This window comes from Molossus molossus, unplaced genomic scaffold (genome assembly GCF_014108415.1).
Source record: "Molossus molossus isolate mMolMol1 unplaced genomic scaffold, mMolMol1.p scaffold_m16_p_1, whole genome shotgun sequence".
Classification (NCBI taxonomy): domain Eukaryota; kingdom Metazoa; phylum Chordata; class Mammalia; order Chiroptera; family Molossidae; genus Molossus; species Molossus molossus.
This window is the reverse complement of record NW_023425344.1, coordinates 225,835,980-225,855,379: the sequence shown is the minus strand read 5'-3', so window position 1 is coordinate 225,855,379 and position 19,400 is coordinate 225,835,980. Positions and strand designations below refer to the sequence as shown.

Genomic DNA, 19,400 nt, shown 5'->3' with positions numbered 1-19,400 from the left:
TATAACTGTGGGCAAGCTCCCCCTCTCCACGTCGCTTATCTCTGCCTCACATTCACAGACTCACATGCCTGGAGTCTCTCTGGATGTTGGCCAAAGCCAGTTAGGAATACATAATAGCTGAGATATGGGATGGGGGAGTCCACCATGTCCTTGCATGCTGCCATGAAGGTCTCCCTTCTCCCCTTCTAGCCTGTTCTCTGGCATTGGTAGCTAATCTTTGTGGTCCCACCTCCCTAATCTTTGCACGAGGGGAGATCCAGATTCCACATTTGCAGGTGGCTGTTCTAGTAATCATGGCCACCCCTTGGAGAAGGGGAGGGAGGGTTGGGTGAGCAGGTTTAGACCACATGGTGTTTATTTATTTAAAAATTTTATTTTTCTTTATTGATATTAGAGAGAGGGGAAGGGAGGGGGAGAGTGATAGAAACATCAATGAGAGAGAACATCGATTGGCTGCCTCCTGCATGCCCCTCTCTGGGGATTTGGCCCAGAACCTGGGCATGTGCCCTGACCGGGAATCGAACCGGTGACCTCTTGGTCGACACTCAAGCACTGAGCCACACTGGCTGGGCTGTAGCTTTCTTTCTTTTTTAAAAAAATAATATTGAATGTTTATTTTTTAATTATTATCATTGTTTTTTTTTTGTCCTCACCTAAGGAGACATTTTGCATTTATCTTCAGATAGAGCAGGAGGGAGAGAAGGAGGAAGAGAGAGAGAGAAACATCAACGTGAAAGAGACACATCGAGTGGTTGCCACCCACACAACCCCAACCAGGGCCGGGGACAAACTGCAACCGAGGTATGTGCCCTTAGCAGGAACCGAACCCAGGACTTTCTGGTCCATGGACCGATGCTCTAACCACTGAGCCAAACCAGCCAGGGCTATTATTATTGTTTTTAGTCTGCACCTGAGGACCTTGACCCGGGCTGAGGACAAACCACAACTGAGGTACGTGCCCTTGATCAGAATCGAACCCATGGCTCTTTAGTCTGCGGGCCAACACTCTAACCTCTGAGCCACACCGGCCGGTCTGTAGCTTCCTTTTTGAAGATGCGTTGGGCACTGACAGAATGGATAATTTCCATTTCATAGACAAAAGCTAGAGTCACCAGGGGTTTTCTGGTATATTCTTTTTTCCTGATGTCTTTAACTCAACACCATGGGATTCTGGGCAATGGCTCGCTTTGCCTTAGCTGGGTTAGGCAGCACTAACACATAGGATTTTTAATAAAGTCAGATGCCTTTGCTTGTTTTTTACATTTTTAACTAGGTGTGTGTGTGTGTGTGTGTGTGTGTGCGCGCGCGTGCATATGTGTGTGACACATTAGCCCAGAGCTACAGGCATGGCTGGGGGGTTAGGTGATGGGTTAGTCATGGGACAAGATGCTGATGATGATTGTTTCTAGGATGGTTGGTTTGTTCTGTGTGAACCTTATCATTTGTTGTTTGATTTTTGTTGTTGTTGTTGTTGTTTTTAATCCTAACCCGAGGATATTTTTTCCACTGATTTTTAGAGAGAGTGGAAGGGAGGGAGGGAGGAGTAGAGAGAGAGAGAGAGAGAGAGAGAGAGAAACATCAATGAGAGAGAGACACATGGATTGGTTGCCTCCTGCACATGCCCCAACTAGGGCCAGGGATCAAACCTGCAACCCAGGTATGTGCCCTTGACCCGCAATCAAACCTGTGGCCCTTTGGTGCACAGCCAATGCTGGAATCACTGAGCCGTACCTGCCAGGGCTTTTGTTTGATTTCATGTTAATATTCCTCCCTGTATTAGTTGGCTCAGGATGCTATAGTAAAGTAGTACCACAGATGGAGGGGCTTAAACAACAGAAATGTATTGCTTCACAGTTCAGGAGGCCAGAAGTTCAAGATCAAGGTGTCAGCTTGGTTGGTTTTGGAGAGCTGCTTTAGTTTCTGGTGGTTTGTTGGCACCCTTTGGTGTTCCTTGGCTTGTAGAAGCATCACCCTGATCCGTGCCTTCATCTTCACGTGTTCTCTCTGTGTACATGTCTCTGTGTCTAAATTTCTCCTTTTTTTTAAGGACACCAGTCATTATTGGATTAGGGCCCATTCTAATGACCTCATCTTACCTAATTAGATCTGCAATGGCTCTATTTCCAAATAAGATCACACTCTCAGGTCCTGGGGGTTAGGACTTCACAGATGCATTTTGAGGGGACAAAATTCAACACATAACACTCTCTTCTTATAAAGAAAAGTGTTTTTGTTTTTTTTTTTAATTTTTTTATCCTCACCTGAGGGAATTTTTCCATTTTTTGTTCAGATAGAGTGGGAGGGAGAGAGAGGAAGAGGGAGACAGAGGGAGAGAGAGAGAGAGAGAGAAACATCGATGTGAAAGGGACACATCGAGTGGCTCCCACCCTCACGACCCAACCAGGGCCGGGGACAAACTGCAACCGAGGTACATGCCCTTAGCGGGAACCAAACCCGGGTCTCTCTGGACCGCAGTCCGATGCTCTAACTGCTGAGCCAAACCAACCAGGACTATTTTTGTTTTTTATAAGACCTCTGTGTGTCAACTGTAATTGAAAACTGATTTTAAAAAATTTGAAGAAAAAAGAAAGACTTCTATTGGGTAAAAAATATAAACACTACAGCCCTGGCTGGTTTGGCTCAGCAGTTAGAGCACCCGCCTGCGGTCCGGAGAGACCCGGGTTCGGTTCCCACTAAGGGCATGTACCTCGGTTGCGGTTTGTCCCCGGCCCTGGTTGGTAGTGCGGGTGGCAGCCACTCGATGTGTCCCTTCCACATCGATGTTTCCCTTTCTCTCTCTTCCTCTCTCTCCCTCCCACTCTATCTGTACAAAAAAATGGAAAAATGTCCTCGGGTGAGGATTAAAAAATATATATATAAACACTACAAAAGAATAAACCAGGAAAGAAAAGTAAATCTAAGTCTTCCTCCCATGCCTGTCCCATCCTTAGACTCCAATACTGAGGCAACCGCTGTCACCCATTTGTTGTTCCCTCTGTTTATCTAGAGATGTTATATGAGCATAAATGTACAGCTATCCTTTTATTTTCTTTCTCCCTCCAAATAGTTATGTTCCAAAGGCCCTGTTCACGTTTTGCTTTTTTAGTTTAATATATCTCAGAGATTATGTCACGGCGCTGAGACCAGCCGAGACCATTCCATATCAATAGGTACAGGACTGCCCTATTTTTTTTTTTTTTGTGGTACGTGCCCCTAGCAGGAACCGAACCCAGGACTCTCTGGTCCGTAGGCCGACGCTCAACCGCTGAGCCAAACTGGCCAGGGCAGGACTGCCCTATTTTTAACAGATGCATAGTATTTCATTGTGTGGTATACTATGATTTATTTAGCTTCACCTCCCTTGAACATTTAGGTGATTTCCAGTCTGTGCTGTAATGAAAAAAATTTATATATACCTTTCTCTACCCATGAGAAAGGAATATACATCAATACAGCTCATTTCTTCCTAAAGTTCTTATGTAATAGTATAGAAATGGAATAAATTTAAGAAATGTTTGCTAAGTTCCTTCCATGGACAGATGTTTGCTATTTCATTATATTGATGCATTGATCCAACTGAAAGGGGTGGGAGAGAATAACAGAATAATAGAGAACTAATCATAGTGGGGTTCTAGCCATAACTATAAGAAATGTTGAACATCCTTACTCTGTTAATCGTGGTTGCTTTGTTCTGATTAAAGAAAGCTCATTCTGCCCTGGCCAGTTTGGCTCAGTGGTTAGAGCATCAGCCGGCGGTTCGGAGAGACCCGGGTTCGGTTCCCGCTAAGGGCATGTACCTCGGTTGCAGTTTGTCCCCGGCCCTGGTTGGTTGTGCGGGTGGCAGCCACTCGATGTGTCCCTTTCACGTCGATGTTTCTCTCTTTCTCTCTCTCTCCTTCCCACTCTATCTGTACAAAGAATGGAAAGGTGTCCTCGGGTGAGGATAAAAAAAAAAAAAAGAAAGCTCATTCTGACTTGGCTGGGAGTTTACCTTGGGAATACTGTCCATTCTCCTTACTGGAGAACCGCCCACCCCCCTCATGGAAAGACTAACAACCTTGGAGACAGCCCACATTCCCCAGCTCCCGTTACTTCCCCAAGTTACTTCCCCATGCCTATAATCTGTAAGCATTTTACCTATTGATATTCCCTTTGCCTACTTCCCCATGTAATACCCCATACATAAACTACTGGCTATTATGGAGGGAGGGGAGAGCAGATTGCTTCAGGATGATCTAGCTACTCTCTCATACTACCAGCAATATTAGAATAAATGCTCATATACGATCGAAACTTGTCTCTGCTTAATTGGTTCAAGTAGTGACAGGCAGCCCGGGCCCATTTGCTGTCCAGTTTCACATTGGCTTGTTCTAAGTCAGTGATGAAAATACTTGCATGTAGATGTCTAATTTTGATTGCTTCGTCTTTGATTATTCTTTAGCATAGGTTTCTAGAATTGGCTCAGATAATGTAATTGTTAAGTCTCTAGACCCTTATTGCCTTTGGGTCCAGAGACTTATTCCAGAAATGTACCAATTTATATTTTCACCACCAGAGTGCCCATCTTGCTGTACAATACCAGCATTATTATTAAAACAAACTAAAACCCTGCTAATTTGATATGTGAAATCCGGCGTTTCATTGTTTTAATATTTTACTCATTTATTAGCTAGTCTTATATCCTCTTTCGTGTCTTGTCTGTGATATATGGCCTTTTATCTATTAAGGTCTTGAAGCTTTTTATTATCAATTTGTATGTGTACTTTATATATTAAGGATATCGATTTGTCATATCTGTCATATATATAGCAAATGTTTTCACCACTTTGTGGTTTTGACTTTCAAGTTTTTAAAAATCAACTTTATTGTGGTATAGTTTGCAACAACAAAATACACTGATTTTAATTATGTACTTTGTGATTTAAAAAAATATGTCTTTTAAAAATTGATTTTAGAGAGGCGGGGGGAGAGAGATAGATCCCCCTACCAAGGATTGAGCCTACAACCCACCCAGGCATGTGCCCTGGCTGGGAATTGAACTGGTGACTTTTCACTGCATGTCATGACGCTCAACCAACTGAGCCATACAGGCCAGTGCTGTCGTTCTGTGTGTTTTGACAAATACCAATGTAAACACAACCCCAATAGAATATTTTTATTATCCCAGGAAGTTCCCTTGTGTCTCTTTGTAGTTCACCCCATTTCTGGCCCCAGGCAACCATTGATCAGCTTTCTGTCACTATAGATTAGTTTTGCTGCTTCTAAAATTTCATATAAATAGAATCCTACACTATGTACTCCTGAATCTAGCTTATTTTACTCAGCTTAAAAAAAAGATTTATCCATGTTATTGTATGCTGTAGTAGTTTGTTCCTTTTCATCGCTGAGAGAATTCCATTATTATGAATTTATCACACTTTTTTATCTGTTCACCAGTTGATGGACATTTGTGTTGTTTCCAGTTTGGGGCTATTATAAATGAAGCTGCTATGAGCCTCTATGTATAGGTCTTTTTCTGATCATAACCCTCTCCCCGCTTTTTCCTGAGTAAATGCTTGGAAATGAAACTGCTCGGTTATATGGCAAGCACATGTTTCTTTATAAGCAGTGGCCATGCTCCTTTCCAAAGCGGCTGCGCCCTTTCACATTTCCTTCCGCAGTGCATGAGCATTTTTGTTGCTATGCATCTTCACCAGCACTTCATATTATCAATCTTTTTCTGTTTTTATTTTTTGCTTTCCATTGCATTTTATTTTTTATTTTCTTTTTTTATCTTTATTGTTGAATGTATTACAGATGTTCCTCATTTTTCCCCCCTTGACCCCCTCCTCCCCACTCCCACCTCCCTCCCGCCTTTTCCCACACTGTTGTCTGTGTCCATTGGTTATGCATATAAGTTCTTTGGTTTATTTCCCCCTCCCCCACCCCCTTCTCTTTGAGATTTGTCAGTCTAGCAAACAATTTGTTCTTCTTAATCCCTTCACCTTTTTCACCCATTCCCCCAACCCCCCTCCCATCTGGCAACCAACAAAATATTCTCTGTATCTATGAAAATGTTTCTGTTCTGCCTGTTCATTTTGTTTGTAGATTCTATTGCCGATAGATGTGTATTCATTGCCATTTTGTTTGTTCATATATTTTATCTTTTTCTTCAAAAAGACCCTTCAACATTTCATATAATAACGGTTTGGTGGTGATGAACTCCTTTAACTTTTTCTTGTCTGGGAAACTCTTTATATGGCCATCGATTCTAAATGACAGCTTTGCAGGATAGAGTAATCTTGGTTGTAGGTTCTTGCTTTTCATCACTCTAAATATTTTTTGCCACCCCCTTCTGGCCTGCAAAGTTTCTTTTGAGAAATCAGCTGTCAGTCTTATGGGAACTCCCTTGTAAGTGACTAACTGCTTTTCTCTTGCTGCTTTTAAGATTCTCTCTTTGTCTTGAACCTTTTGCATTTTGATGATGATGTGTCTTGGTGTGGGCCTCTTGGGGTTCATCTTGTTTGGGACTCTCTGTGCTTCCTGGACTTGTATGTTTGTTTCCTTCACCAAGTTAGGAAAGTTTTCTGCCATTATTGTTTCAAATAGGTTTTCAACTTCTTGTTCTCTCTTTCCTCCTTCTGGCACCCCCAAGATGCAAATGTTGGCACGCTTGAAGTTGTCCCAGAGACTCCTTACACTCTCCTCATTTTTTGGATTCTTTTTTCTTTTTTCTGTTCTGGTTGGGCGTTTTTTGCTTTCTTGTATTCCAAATCGATGGTTTGCTTCTTGGCTTTACTCTACTATTGAATCTGTGTAAATTATTCTTTATTTCAGTTAGTGCCTCCTTCATTTTGACTGTGCTGCCTTCATTTCTGACTGGTCTTTTTTAATGCTCTTGAGGCCCTCACTAAATTTATTGAGCATCCTTATAAGCAGTATTTTGAACTCAGCATCTGTTAGGTTGCTTATCTCCATTTCACTTAGTTCTTTTCCTGGAGTTTTGTTCTGTTCCTTCATTTGGGACCTGTTTCTTTGTCTCCTTATTTTGGCTGCCTCTCTGTGTTTGTTTCTGTGTATTACTTAATGAGAGGTATGGGGCTATCTGAGACCAGATGCTGCTTTTTTGAAAGAATTTAGGAAAACCTGAAACAGGATCCAAGACAGGCCAATCCTATGGGTAAGCAACTGGCAACAGCTTGGGTGGGCCTGAAAGTTGGGTGGGGCGGGGCCTCAGGGAATCACCAGGGCGGGGCTACCAGTGTGAGCCAGGTGGCTGGAGTCCCAGATATGGCTTCTGTCTGCCGCCCCAGGGAAGGGCTCACCAAAGGAACAAAGGCCTCCGACAGCACCTCTGTCCTGGAGAAGGCTGCCTCTCCAACCCTCGCTCCAGTGCCAAACAGCTCAGTTCTTCCCTGTATGTCTCTGGCGCACCTCGAGCGCCTCCCCTCCAAGCTTAGAGGGAGAGAGTCCGATAAGTCTGTGTGCGGGCCCTTTAAGGAGCTGCCTGGGGCTCCAGCCGCCTCAGCTTCCCTGAGCCTCAGTTCCCGCTGGTTTTTCCAGCCAGAAGTGATGGGGACTTTTCTTCCTGGCACTGGAACCCTGAGCAGGGTGCCTGGTGTGGGACAGGGACCCCTCAGTCCTCAGGAAGGACCTTCCCAGCCCAGGTGTCCTCCTGATTTTTATCCGCCACACGTGGGTGTGGGACCAGCCCGTCCGCCTCCGCCCCTCCTACCAGTCTGGATGTGGCTGCTGCTTTAATTCCGTAGTTGTAGGACTTCCATTCAGCTGGATTTCAGGCGGTTTTGAATGATGGTTGTTCTGTAGTTTAGTTGTAACTTTGATGTGGTTGTGGGAGGACGCGATACCGCGTTTACCTGCGCCGCCATCTTGACCGGAAGTCTTATCAATCTTTTAAATTCAGCTATTTCAGTGGGAGTGATAGCTCGTGGTTTTAGTTTACATTTTTCTGTTGACTAATGAGTCTAAGCACATTTTCATCTGCTTATCAGCTGTCTGTGCTCTGTTGTGGTGAGTTTGTTCAAATCTCTCCTCATTAAAAAAAAATGGGATTGTTTGTCTTCTCATTACCGAGTTGCTAAAAATTTTTTTTGGTAATGTCTTTGACTAGATTTTGTAAGGTAATGCTGACTTTACAAACTAAATTAGCCGTTTTGCTAGATACTTCAGGGAATATAAAGGTAAGATCCTTAAAATACAGCATTGGGTATATAGTCAATAATATTGTAGTAACTATGTATGGTGCCAGGTGGGTACTAAACTTATTGGGGGGATCACTTTGTAAGTTATATAAATGTCAGACCAGTGTGCCGTACACCTGAAAGTAATATGAAATAATATTGAATGTCAACTCGAAAATCCAACACCTGCTGGGACCACACACACACACACACACACACACACACACCCCAAGTGTGATAAAGGCAGAGTTTGATAGTCTCCATAAAGGAAGTGCAGATGAGCTGCTGTTGGCATTCAGTGAAGGAAGAGGCCATGGGAGGCCTCAGATGAGGCTTCCCGAGGGAGGTCACACTGAAGAAGGGCTTTAGCAGGGCTGCAACGTGGCCCAACTTGGGGGCAGTGTTGAGATGCTAGTCTGTTGAATGGTGCTCCCTTCAGGGCACAGAGAATAGAACCTGGGTGGCACCCACCTGGAGTTGTTAGACATAGTGGTCCTGCGAAAAGAAGTCTGCCAGCCAAGAGACTGTCCACCTGGAGGTGGGGAAAGGTGGGTGGTTTGACAGGTGTTCTGGATCAGAGAGGGTTTTATTAAACTTGTGACTGGTGGTTTTATATAACTATGCCTTCCCAAATTTTTTAAAAATATTTTTTCTTTATTGATTTCAGAGAGAGAGAGGAAGGGAGAGGGAAAGAGATAGAAACATCAATGAGAGAGAACATTGATTGGTCCCCCACACTCCCCCCACTGGGGACCGGGCCCACAACCTGGGCATGTGCCCTGACCTGGAATTGAACCGGTGATCTCTTGGTGCATGGGTCGATGCTCAACTGCTGAACCACACCATCCGGTCAATGCCTTCCTAACTTTTAAGTTAAACTCCTATTGATTTGTATCCCCCACCCATTGACTATGGGGATGAAAGCCCCTGGAGAGAAAGGTGGGAGGTGGGGGACTAGCCCTCATGGACCCCTGCCCCAGCTCTGCGATCAGCACCTCAAATACATGCTCTCACTAGTCCTCCCACCAACTCTACAATCACAGCTTCATTATTTCCATTTTTGCAGATTGAAACTGCAGCCTGGCCCACTAGCTCCCTTTGGCCCCTGCAGCTCTGAGAAAATGTAATTTTGGGGGAAAGCAGGCACACAGACAGGAAAGGCATGGGTGTCAGGGGGAGGTCAGGACTAGTACTCGTGTGTGGGTTTGTTCTGATTTAGCACAAACGCCCTCGGCACCGTAGCCGGGCTGTGGCTGACGGGCTGCGTGGTCAGGGTTTGCAAAGCTTCCAAAGATCCTTTTGCTGGAAGGGCTTTAAAAGCTGCAAGCCCTCAGCAGTTTCTCTCAGCTGAGGTTTTTCCCTCCAGATTGAATCCCGTTAGGGTTTTATGGGCTTCCGTGCTCCCAGGATGACCCCACGTGTCCCTCACCTGAGCAGCATTGCTTTGCACCCCAAAACTTCCTGTCACCAGGTGACTCTGGGAAAGAATTCTTCACCAGCTTTACCTTTTGGCCCCTGACAGCCCCTCCCCACCTGCACTTTCCCCAAACCCTCCGGTTTCTTCAAGAAGTATGGAGTGGAGCACATCGGGGACAAAGGAACACCAGACCTTGTTTTGGTCCCAGATTTGGGGGTTGGCTCCCCTTCCTGGGCTCAGAAACAGCCCCTGAGGAAACAAGGGCACTGTGGAAGCTCAGGATGTGAGGTGCTGGAGTGTGTCTGGGAGATCAGAGGGCACCTGGAGTCAAGTTCCCTGCTGCCATCCCCCTGGCCACTTGGAATGCCCTTATCCTCAGACCCCTCTCAGGGAGCCTTGTCTGCTTGCCTCTGGGCCTTTGCCCTCTAGTCCTTCCTCTGGTCACTATGGGCCTTGCCTCTGCCAACTCAGAGGCAAACAGAGACAGGGCCAGGTCCTGGCTGCTCAGCACACCGCCCCTGCCCCCCCCCCGCCCCCCCCATTACACACTGTTCTGCGTCAGCAGGAAAAGTATATCCATGATAATTTTTGTTCTAGAGGCCTCACTCCCACTGCCCATGAGTTCCTTCCCCAGCCTGCAAGGCCTCTATGCCCGGCCAGGCCTGCCCACCAGGCCCGGTGCCCTTTCTGCCCACTAACAGGGCTCCAGGGATTCCGAAGTGCAGCTTGGCGGCCCTCTGTGACTTCATGGGAAGCATTCTGGGTTGGTTCTCCTTGCCTCCACCTCCTTCGAGGACTTGCCAAGGATGACGCCTCTAAGCCCCTCCCAGCTCCTAAAATACCAGCCAGAAACGGCCTAGCACAGAGCTGTTGGCCGCGCAGCCGCAGTCATGCAGGAGCGGTGGAGGCGCACAGATTGCATTTGGGAATTCTTTCCGGCTGCCTGATATTTTGACAACACTGGGTGGCACCGTTACCAGGAACCTACCCTTGGGGGCTGTGAGACAGAAGTGGCTGGGGTCCTGGGGCAGAGGGGAGGGCTGGGGGTGGGGAGAAAACAAGGAGGGGTGGCGGGCACTGCAGCCGTGAGGAAGGACTGAGAGAAGGGTGGAGGGTGCCAGGCTCTGTTCTCCCCTGCTGGCCTCCCTTCTTGCCTACTGGGGCATCCTTGGAACAGGTCTTAAACTCTGGCAACTTCTTTCCAGTTGCCTCAGTGCCGCGGCTTCTTGCAGGAGAGGCAAAGCCGAGTCAAAGGAAACAGTGGCCCCAGGGTCTTCTTGGGCCCCGGAGTCCTCTCTGTGGTTGCTTCTCTGCCACGTAGTAGCAGAGTGCTCTGGAGCAGGCCCCAGACGCCCCAGAACTCTCCCTTTCCTTCTGCAGAATGATAACAGTGACCAGCCCCACACCCCCAATTTAGCGTGCCCCGCCCAGGACTGTATGAGACAGTGTTTTATAAACTGGAAAGTGACAAACATTTGCATTCCTGTGAGCTCCTGGAGGGGAGGGACTCGATTTGGTTCATCTTTGCATTCTTCCACTGAGATGTCCAGTTTGTTGGATAGAAAAGTAAACAGGGTGACTTTCTGGAAGTTTCTGATTTTCGCATTGATGTTGAGTGTGGTGAGGAAATGTGATAAGGCTATGGATGTATTCGTTTGTTAGGGATGCTGTAACAACCTGTCACAAACTGAGAGGATTAGACAGAAATGGGTTTGCCTCAGTCTGGGGCCAGAGGTCTGAGATCCAGGTGTTGGCAGGTGGGCTCCGCCCGAGGCTGTGCCAGGCCTCTCTTCCGGCGGTTGGCTGGCTGCCTTTGGAATCTCTTGCCTTGTAGCAGCATCACCCCGACCTCTGCCTTTATCTTCACCTGATGTTTTCCCCTGTGTGGAATTTGTGCCCCAATCCACCCCCCACCCCCGCCTTTAAAAAAATTTTTTTTTCCCTTTATTGGTATTAGAGAGGAAGACGGGGAGAGAGAGATAGAAACATCGATGAGAGAGAACATCAACTGGCCGCCTCCTGCATGCCCCCGCTGGGGATCAGGCCCACAACCTGGGCATGTGCCCTGACTGGGAATTGAGCCTGCAACCCCTTGGTGCAGGGGTTCAGCCACACCAGCCGGGCCAGTTCCACTCTCTTTAGCCGCAGGGTGTCTCAGAGGCTGGGCAGTGCTCACTTGCATCACAATTACCTGTGGAGGTGAGTGAGCAGTCCGGTGACTGGTCTCCACCCTGACCTACTGAATCAGAAGAGCAGGGTGGGGCTGCGAATCTCCTTTCCAAACAGCACCTCAGAGACTCTTAAACACACAAAGGACTGAGAGCCACCCCCAGGGGACTGCTTTCTCCCCAGGGCCTGCCTTCCTGTTCCACCCAGGCCGCCTTCACCGTGGCTGATGTTCTGAAATTCAGGGTGCAGTGTGTTCTGCTTCCCACCTTTACAAAACCCCCAGTGCCCTCCCCACTCCTTCTTCCCGAGCCGCCCCAGAAGTTCCGTGGAGGCCAGGGGCTTGCACAAGGCTTGGGAGACGTGGCTTGTTGGCTCCTGCTGACCAGCCAGCCTCTTGCCTTTCTGGAGCTCCTCGAGTTCCTCCTCCTTCCGCACTGCCCTAAGGCCCTTGGTGGAGGGACCAGGCCTGGTGCCACCAGGCAGCAGCAGGGCAGGGCCGGGCAGACCTAAGCCTTGTTTAGTGTTGATCTTGAAGTTTTTGATGTTGACATTTTCCCGTGACTGAAAGGGAGTAAACAATCCAGGGCAAACCTTGGAGGGACCCTGGCCAAAGTATGGGGTGATCTTGCGGGCTCCCTGTCGAACCACACACCCTGTCCCCCCATTTGTCCTCCTCTGCACTCATTCTGCCTTTCTCAACGTCCTTCCCTTTCCTGCACCCACGGTTCCATTCTGCACCCTCGTCAGAATAAAACGCCACCACCAAAAACCCTCCTAAAAACAGTCCATTCCAGCAACCTGAACAAAAGTTGTAGTGTTGTCCCTTTACTAACTGGGCAACAATGACTTGCTCACCCATGTGTTAAGTTCTATTCTATGGAGCCCCTGCCCCACCTCCTTTTCTGAGATATAGGAACACCACATGCAGGGTGTCGATTTCACAGGCTCGTAGGGGCTAGAATATAAGGCCCACCAGCCAGGAACCTGCCGAATTCCCAGTGTCTAGAAGGGAGCCTGACATGTGGCAGGAACTCAGTGAACATTTCTTGACTGAAGGAATATTTGCGCTGAAAGACACTGCTAAGTTAAGCTTGTCCAGAAAGACAGCTGAGCAAAGAGGATCAGAGAGGTGAAGTCACTTTCCCGGAGTTTTGCACAGCAAGTCGTGGGTGAGGCTGGATCCCAAATCAACAGGATTTTGATACTCTTGGAAGTATATCCTGTAAGGTCAGGAACCTCTAGCTGGTTCTCTGGTAGGAGCTGCTGTTCAAGTCCCCTCTTTCTCTGGATTCAAGATCTCGGGGATCTGGATAGAAGCAAGAGGCTGATTTCCTCCCCTCCCAGAACAGAGAGCATCCCTGAAAACTGGCTTGGATTTCCAGGCTGACACTCTAAACACTGCCTCATCCTAAAAGTAAATGGTGAACTATTTTCACACACTATTAAAATTTTAATTTGGAAAACTCCTGTCCTTGGAATGCAAAATTGACCATATCCTGAGCGTCGAGCTAGTTGCTAGGACCTTCTTGCCAGTCCCACTTGTGGAAGAGGACCTGTGGGATTTGATTAGCATAGTGATTTTTACTGTTTGAGTTCAAAATACCTTGTTTATTAAAAATGTTCACTCAGTCCGGCTGGTGTGGCTCAGTGGTCGAGCGTCGACCCATGCACCAGGAGGTCGCCGGTTTGGTTCCCGGGCAGGACACATGCCCAGGTTGTGGGCTCAAATCCCCAGTAGGGGGCGTGCAGGAGGCAGCCGATCGATGTTCTCTCTCATCGATGTTTCTGTCTCTCCCTCTCCCTTCCTTTCTCTAGAAATCAATAAAGGAAGAAAAAAAAAAGTTCACTCAGGTCAGAGCTGAGTTCTTCCTCCCCTCCCACTCCTTCACACAGCAGCACATTTTGACATTGTAGGGGTGTTTGTGAGAAATTAATCTGATTATTATGAGCATCAATCAGATGGTCCTAAATTTCACCTCATTTCTGCCACCCTCCAACATTGACCCATACCCCATTTCTGATCTACGCCCCCAGACATTTATTCATCTCTGATCCTTCCCTTTCCTAATTTTCACTCTATCCCAGACCTTTACTCCATTCCCAAGGCCCACTGCACCCCTTACCCCACTTCTGAGCATATTTTTTTCCATCCCTGGGGTCAGGGTAGGGTGACCTCAGGGAAGCAGGGGAAGCCAGTGCCTGTTTCTCATATTACCTGGTACTTTTTAACAGCTGAGAGTTTAAGTGGTTTGTTTGTTTGTTTCTTAAATATTTTTCTTATATTGATTTTAGAGAGAGGAAGGGAGAGGGAGAGAGATAGAAACATCGATGTGTGAGAGAGAACATTGATTGACCGCCTCCTGAATGCCCCCCACTAGGGATCGGGCCCACAGCCTGGGCATGTGCCCTGACCTCTTGGTGCATGGGTCAACACCCAACCCCTGAGCCACACCAGCTGGGCTTAGTGGTTTATTTTTTAGGCATTATCCAAAGACCCTTCTGTCAAAACTAGCCAAGTCAAAGGGCAATATCAAAACTATGTTGGAGTCAAGCTCATGTACCCTTTCTGACCTGTCAATAACAACAATAATAATAACAACAACGATAATGAAGTATTTATTGAGCCTCTGCTACATATTAAGCACAGTGCTTCCCTAGTGCTTATCTGTCAAATCCTTACAACAATCCTTATTTTATTGATGGAAAACAAATATTTTAAGGAGTTTGCCCAAGGGCATACAGTGAGTAAGAAAGGCAATTACAGAATTACTAAGTGATACAAACTCATGTCATTTGTTCATGTCCTAAATGGGTGAAATATTTGCTTCAAGATCCCTGATGTCCAGCTTGTGGGCTGCTTGGACGCTTCAGTGTGGGGTGATGGTGGCCTCTGAAATGTCTAAGTTCAGAGGAAACTCATCTCCTTCACCCTGCAGGTAGGCAAGTGCTCCATTGGGTCATGCTAGACCTGGGAACAGTCTTCCAAAGGGACAGACAATTCTGAGGAGTCATGTAGAGATGAGATTTGGTGACAAATTTCTTCCCGATTTTGCTGCATTTCAACAAGTATGTAAGTACTGGGCAGTATGGGGACTAAAAAGAGACCAGTTGCCTGGCCAGTGTGGCTCAGTGGTTGAGCATCGACCTACGCACCAAGAGGCTGCCGGTTCGATTCCCTGTCAGGGGACATGCCCAGATTGTGGGCCTGATCCCCAGTGGGGGGGCATGCAGGAGGCGGCCAATCGATATTCTCTCTCATCGATGTTTCTATCTCTCTCTCCCTCTCCCTTCCTCTCTCCCTAAAAATCAATAAAGAAAAAAAAAATAAATATAAAGAGACCAGTCTACTCCATGCCTTCCAAGAGCTCACAACTTGGAGGAGACTAATACAGTGGACTGTTGTGAGGCACAGAAGCAAAGTGCCAGAGGGGGAGTGGGCAGTGGGCAGAGAACCTGGGGGAGACAATGACATACAAAATAATGTCACGTTTCAGAGGGTCATTTGGTTTTTTATTAGAGATTTCCACACTTCCAGAATAGTGTTGATCACAAGAACAGGTTGTCTTTCCCAATGAAAAAAATTATTACTATGTAAAATGTTTTTCCAAAATTTGTAGGATTGAGCAGGAAGTACTGAGTGAGGCTCTCTGAGTCCTTTCAAGTCGGTGGCTGATGTAGGTGAAAGTTGGGGAGGTGAGCACAGGGTGCGGACTGGCTCTTACTCGTTGCCCTGTTCCCAGCACTGAGCACAGGATGCAAGGAACCTTCATTGAGAGACACAGATGAGCAGCTAGAAGAATCACGCCTCAGAATTCCAAGAAATACACGGTCAGTGCTGCCAAATGTCATCAAATAGCATGATGACCAGGCGATGGAGAGACAAGGAGGAAATGAGCCAGTACGAAACAGTGGCTGCTGAGGAGAATGGACAGAAGAGAATATTAGAGTATGTTTGAGGAGGTTTTCAGTAAATGTAAGGAATGAGGTTGGATCATTGCTAGTGTTGACTGAGAAACAGTATCGACTAGGGGGTTTGTCACCAAAAAGGATTTATTCAGGAAAAAGAAAGAGTTGCAACCAGCGCATGCAGCCCATGTGTACACGCTGCCCTGAACGGCGGGATGGAGAAGTACTTAACGCCAGGAAAGGGTTAGAGGAAGTGTAGTTACAACCATAGCTTTACTGTGCGCATGGCGTTCTTTCTGGAGGGTGCTTGTGATGACAGTGTGAGAACTCTTCCCATAAGCCCTGGCTCCTCTCCTGGGCCGTGCTGCCTGGTCATGTTTGTTTAGTCTCAGTTGTCATCTTTTTTTGGAAAGAGAGGAAGGGAGTGGGAGTGATAGAAACGTCGATGAGAGAGAAACATGGACCGGCTGCCTCTTGCAAGTGCCCAGCGGGGCTCGAGCCCACAACCCGGGCATGTGCCCTGATGGGGAATAGAATCAGTGACCTCATGGTGCACGGGATGACGCTCAGCCAACCGAGCCACACCAGCTGGGCGCAGTCACAGCCTTAACACTAGAGAGGGGCTTGGACGGCGCTGCTCCTGCGTTGGCCGTGGGAAGAAGGTGAAAGAAGGGACGGCGAGGGGTGTAGAGGCTGAAGCTGACCGAGAAGAAGCCCTGACTGCAGTGCAGACGAGGTGGGAACTCATGCGGGGGGAGTTCAGGACCAGGGGTCCCCTTCAGAGTGAAGAGAGACCTTTTCTTTAGACACCGGAGTCACGTTTGAAAAAACCATCCTATTTCCACACCGCCGCTGTGAGGGAACACAGAGACCGGCCTGTGTCTGTGCTGGCTGTTGCCATTCCTTCGCCCTGTAGCTCAGGCTCCATCTTGGTTTTAGGAGGAGCAGGTCTCTCAGTGACGGCCTGTGGAGGCAGGTCCCATGCCAGGTTGCCACTGCACCTGAATTTATTTATTTATTTATTTATTTACATATTTATTTAATCCTCCTCCGAGGACATTCATTTGTATTTATCTTCAGATAGAGCGGGAAGAAGAGAGAGAGAGAGACACATCAAATGGCTGCCACCCACATGACCCCAACCGGGGCCGGGGACAAACTACAACCGAGGTACGTGCCCTTAGCGGGAACCGAACCCGGGACTCTTTGGTCTACACGCCGAGGCTCTAACTGCTGAGCCAAATTGGCCAGGGCTGCACCTGGAATTTAGAAGCCAGTGTGTCTCCAGGTCTGGCAGGGACTCTCATTTTGCATGTGAGGAAAGTAAGGGTCAGAGAGGAAGAAGGACTTCTTGGGTACTTGCCCCAGCGGCTGACTCCGTGTGTGGCAGACATGGAGCACACATTTATTGACTAAACCAAGGAAACAGCTAATTATGGCAGAGAGATGACAATTCAATTTTTTTGTTTCTTGGGGGGGGGTACTGTCTTTTCCAGGGTTCTATGTAGTTTATACGAAAGTCCCTAGAAACTAGTTTCATTTGAGTAGTTTTCAGGAATCTCTTTAGTAGCATGGATTCACTTAGAATTAGATTCCACTCCCTTTGAGGGCTTCCCGGGTGTCATACCCCAGCCTTGGCACTTTCTCCTGCGCCTGCGACTTCCTCTGCTTTCTGCCTCCATACGGAAAGAAAACAGAATCTCCTGGCCCCTCCCCCTCAAATGCTATCAATTCCAAAGAAAGAAGGCCTTGTACTTAAAGAATTATGAGAAAAGAAAAACCATCCCAACCTCATATACATGTGAAAGGGTAGTGGTTTGGGGCAGTTTTCAGTCTATTGCAATTAGGGATTCTATGGATTGCTGTTGTTGTTGTACTGTTGTTGTGGGATAGTATCCAGTATTCCAGTGTAAGGCCTTGACTCCACTATCACTTCTCCTAGGATAATTATGGGTTGGGATAATGTACCTATTGTTCTGTTCCACAAAGAAGCACTGTCCTACCTAGAATGATGGGAGGGCGCTGGTGGGGGGTGCAGTGTGGATCCCGAAGGAGGATCTTTGTGCTTCTGTGAGTGCCATGCTGTATCCTGAATTAGTTTTCTTCCTCCGTTCTTTGGGTCCCTACCCACCTGTGCCCTATTTCTCCAGTTGTTTGTCTCTCATTTTCCTCACCAAGTTCCTGCTTTGGGCTTCTCTGCACCCTTCTCTCTTGGGGTTATCACCGAGTGCTGGGCACAGTCTGAGGACTTCAACCACAGATGCTGAGCTAGGATGTTGAAGGAAATACTTAAAATTCTCTGAATGAAGTTATTTGCCTGAGTATGACAGGCGGGGTATTGCAGATGACCCTCAGAGGTCATCCAGGCCGATCTCTTGCACTGGACATATCTCATTTAAATTGTTCAGAACCCTCTTTAGCAAAAAGCTTAGGATACTTTCTGGGACATGTTGAATAATGTAGGCATTCATTCACTCACATTCATTCTTCACTATAATCTCACTGAGTGCTCATCATGAGGCACCATGGCTCCTAGACTGGATGATGAGTGTGCGCGCGTGCGTGTGTGTGTGTGTGTGTATGAGAAAAAAAGGCACCAAGGCCCAAGGCTGCCCTTGTGGACTTCCACTCGAGCTGCCCAGGTAAGCTGGTAAAAACTCTACAGGTGTCGTTAGGTCCACTTGACCCTGATGAAGTGCAGGGCTGGGTACATGCTGAGCTTGTCAGTTGCAGCTAGACAATAGAACCAGATCTTCATGGTCCATGCGTCAGCTATTGCCAGGAGATGCTTTTTATTTTTTTTTTCCCTCCCTGTAATGAGCCTCTTAAATTGAGCTGTCCCTCGGAGGTTTTTATGGTAATACCTGTCTCACATTTCTCCCTCTCTCCTCCCTCCCCTCCTGACCAGATCCTTGTGTATTGGCGCCAGTAGTCCATTTACAGAAATGTTTCTGACCCAGCCATAAGCAGTTTTTGGACCAAGCACCACTGCCATCTGATCGGATGATGACCTATGTTACCATACCTCACCCTGAATGAGGAAAAGGCAGGCTTCACTGAACCCAGGGGACACAAGGGCCACTGGGTTCTGTGAGCACAAGCTTAGAGGAGAGCAGGACTTTTCTCTCCTTGGAAGGAACCTGCCTCAGTTGTGCTGCCTGGGAAGGCAAATGTCATAAAAATGTTGTTTTTATTTTATCTAATACTCAAATTTAACTGGGAATCCTGTTCTTTTTTTTTTTTTTTAATATGGGAGCCACTTTAAAAAAAATGTCTTTATTGATTTTTTAGAGAGGAAGGGAGAAAGAGAGAAATACATCGATGTGAGAGAGAAACATTGATCGGCTGCCTCCTGTGTGCCCCACTGGGGATTGAGCCTGCAGCCATGGAGGGGTAGCCCTCACACGAGCCGGGAAGAGAATGGCGTTAGCTTTTCTTCTTACCCAGTTGTATCTGAAAATACATTCGTTAAATAAACAAATGCATTCCCTTTGTATATATTTTAGAAAGAATCCAAATTCTTTCCTCTTGGTAAGTTAAGACACACCCAGGGCTGAAAAGACATGTATTCGGGGACCATCCAGAGTGTGTTCCCAGCCTGGGGCTGTTTGGGGGCAAGGAATGGGGGGCATAACATCTCTGCTCCGGCTCTCAGCTAATTCTGAACATTAATACCTACATGACTCTCAAAAGCATAGCCTGTGAACACTGGACAGGCCCTGGAGGAT

At 47.2% G+C, this 19,400-nt stretch overlaps 1 protein-coding gene across 5 annotated transcripts in view; it reads left to right on the top strand.

Annotated features, from left to right (window-relative positions):
- The window catches only part of DPF3 (double PHD fingers 3), a 256,139-nt gene that overhangs the window by 64,627 nt on the left and 172,112 nt on the right, over nucleotides 1–19,400 (top strand). Inside the window, exon 1 of one of the 5 annotated variants that reach the window (XM_036267810.1) lies at nucleotides 14,759–14,836. The exons of 2 other annotated variants lie outside the window; for them this stretch is intronic. The gene's annotated coding sequence lies outside the window, so the exon portion shown is untranslated. Of the gene's footprint in view, nucleotides 1–14,758; nucleotides 14,837–19,400 lie in introns of those variants that run through there. 2 more of the 5 variants (XM_036267829.1, XM_036267837.1) reach the window with 2 other exon arrangements.